Source organism: Akebia trifoliata, chromosome 9 (genome assembly GCF_017979445.1).
Source record: "Akebia trifoliata isolate Shusen 1 chromosome 9, ASM1797944v1, whole genome shotgun sequence".
NCBI lineage: Eukaryota > Viridiplantae > Streptophyta > Magnoliopsida > Ranunculales > Lardizabalaceae > Akebia > Akebia trifoliata.
In genome coordinates this window covers 12981148-12984197 of record NC_141383.1, presented here as the reverse complement: position 1 = coordinate 12984197, position 3050 = coordinate 12981148, and the positions used below count along the sequence as shown (strand labels likewise).

General features: G+C 35.0%; 1 pseudogene; it reads right to left on the bottom strand.

Moving 5' to 3' along the window:
* Positions 1-1072: 1072 nt before the first annotated feature.
* LOC147394312 (cell division cycle 20.1, cofactor of APC complex pseudogene) lies at positions 1073-1967 on the bottom strand (annotated as a pseudogene).
* Between the last annotated feature and the right edge of the window lie 1083 nt (positions 1968-3050).

Genomic DNA, 3050 nt, shown 5'->3' with positions numbered 1-3050 from the left:
GGTGCATAGGCCAGATCAGATCATTAATGGACCACAATCATAGTGAATACAATCATCAAAGATTATCAAGATCAAAGTCATGGCATGCAAATCAAGAGGAATTAAAATCAACCAATCAGTCAAGACCAATCTATTAATTAAAACCAATCAATCAGTATGTTAGAATTAAAGTTCCATCAATCAAGATATCAAAAGGGTATCAAAAGGGAAATCATACACCCTAATCTAGCACATAACCTATTCAAACATGGACTCATCGAGTTAACTCATCACATAGCATTCAATTCTCATATAACATGGAAATAATATCATCATAACATATCAAGGGAATGTATAAGAACAAGTAACAAATTGCATAAACCAATAAATTCAAATGAATTGACTCAACTTATTACATTCAAAATTTGGTATCATAGCAATACATTAGGGTGAAATCACTCAAAGAGAATTAGAATAAGTAGCATACAATTAATACCTCAAGTGATGTAAGACGAGTTCAACTGAGTTGACACACTTAAGAAAATTCACCCCTATGATTGATTTTTGAAATCCATTTTATTTTTTATTTTTACAAAAAAAACTTTTTTTTTTATGGTCCAATTGAACATCACTTTGGGCGACCCAATATGATTCGAAAATTTCAAAGAATATTGAATTGGGGATTGACCGATAGTTATAGAGATAAGGAGCGATGAACTTTTTATTTTTTGAAAGACATGCGTGGCAAATTTTTTTTGAGAACATAGGCTAACTTGAATGACTCATAAGGTTTCAAGTTTTACTAAGGGTCATCAAGCCAACGTGATCGATAATCCGATGTCACGGCCTTCTAGATCTAATAGAAAAATTTGGATACAAAAGCCAAATTGACATTTTTTTTTACTTTGATCCAATGCTTTGTGAATGGGCGACTATGAAATCAAACCAAAATTCGAAATGAAATTTAACTTTTTTTTTTTAAAAAATTAATTAAATTCTTAGAATTTCATCCGCCATACACACGTGGCATTGGATCATTTTTCGGGTGTCACGTGGCGAGGTCAATGACCTTTAGCAAGATTTGAAAATCTTACTAAATTAGTGAGGGTAGCCTTACCTTTATGTCATTATTGACAATCAAACCATCCATTCCGCTAGTTGTCAAGATGTGATTATTTCAATCGAGTGACCCCACTCGTGATCGATGTCCTCCTCGCAATGTTCTTAGTTGTCGATTGGCTGTTGAGTACCATAGTTGAACCTCCGAATTGTTCAAGCCGACAGCAATGTGACGGCCATCAGGAGCCCAACTCACACTGGTAACGGGGCCATTCTCATCGTCAATAGTCAGAAGTTCGGAAGTTTATGCATCTGAAGCGTTCCATAGATATACCGTATTTCCAAGTGCGATTGCTAGAACATTATTGCTACCCCAATCAAGCAAATTCAAGTAGTAATCATCAACAAGCTCGGGGGTATCCAATGTCCTCTCCGATGTTTGAAGAATGCTTCTTCGGGGTTTTATTGGTTTTGATTGTTGAACAGACGAGGAAGGTTTAGAAAAAGATACCTCAATAGTGGGTGGCTTGTTCTTGAAAGCTAGGATTTGGGTTTTGTTCATGTTGAATGTCTCGACAAGTTATTTCCTGTAAGCCTCTTTTGATGGAGAACTCGCGACTAGGTTTTCCTTACCTTTCCTTACCTCGGTTAGCATGTATTGTGAGTAGTCAAAATCCATTGCAGATCGGTTCGGGATGAATCTGTCCGAATTTTCTCTGGAAGTTTTTCTGTGGTGAATCTGTTCTTAAAGAGGGTATCGAGATTGGGTCTTGTTTGAAGAAGTGAATGATCCTCCTGTGTCCATAATATTAACAAAGAAAAAGAAAACAAACAAACAAACAACTAACCAGCAAAGAAAAGAAGAAGAAGAAGAAAACCTGCAAAACAGATAAACAGATCAAACAGAAAGAGAAATAAAACTAAAGCAAAACCAGAAAAGAATAAAGAGAAAGAAATAGAGATGATTGATGGCGTCTGTGAGCTTTGAGCATTGCTAAGAGAGCGTCACAGATAGATAGATAGAGAGAGAAAGATGTCTCTTTGTTGCTTATTTTCGTCTTCTTCTTTGTGGAGAAGAAGATAAAAACAGTAAAGACTGTTTTCTGCTAACGGTACACCACGTAAAAATATATTTTTTTGTAACATTTTTTTCTGATTTTTTTTCTTGGAATCCTCTCTTCATCACAAACAACATTAAAAAAGTCAATTTTTTCGTTTCTTAGTGCATCACTCAAAAATAATTTTTTTTCACAACTCGCCGCATATGCCTAGTAACACACCAAAAAAATCATCCAAAATTTTTTTTTTCTTGTTTTAAAATAAATAAATAACTCTCATCCCAACCACCATAGTTTCATCCTCAATTTATGTCAATTTGAATATTTCATTATTTAGGAATCATCAAAAGGTGACCCTTAATTGAACCATTAAAAAAAAAGTGCCAAAAGTATCCAAAATTGAACCAAAATATATTAATAAAAGATAATACAGACCCAAAAATAATTCAAATAAAAAAATGGGTCATTCCCTTTGTCATTAACCTTTGATATCCTGCATTATTTAGGGTCATTCTGAATGACTCCAAATTGAACCATAACAAAGATGTGCCAAACAAAAATATTCAACATCTCAATCAATGATCACCAATAGAGTCAAAAGAATGATAAAAATCAAAAATAAAAAAATAATAACTAAAAATAAAATAAAAAACTAGGTCCTACTGGCAATGCTCCCATACTTGGGACTTTTCAAGTCTGATCCTCAATAATCCCTAGTGGAGTCGCCACTGAAAGCGCCCTCGATCCGCGGGATGTGCAGATCCGCTTTTGACCCTTGAGGTTTGGGAGTCGCCACCTAGTTATTACGGTCTAGGAACCAAATATAGACACGAAACAGATAAAAATAACTAATCTACTAAAGAAAAACTGAATCCGAGGATCACATTATGGGGTTGGAAGGTGTTAGGCACCAACCCCGCCCAGCCAATGCCGGTCTTTACTTATCCCAAATAA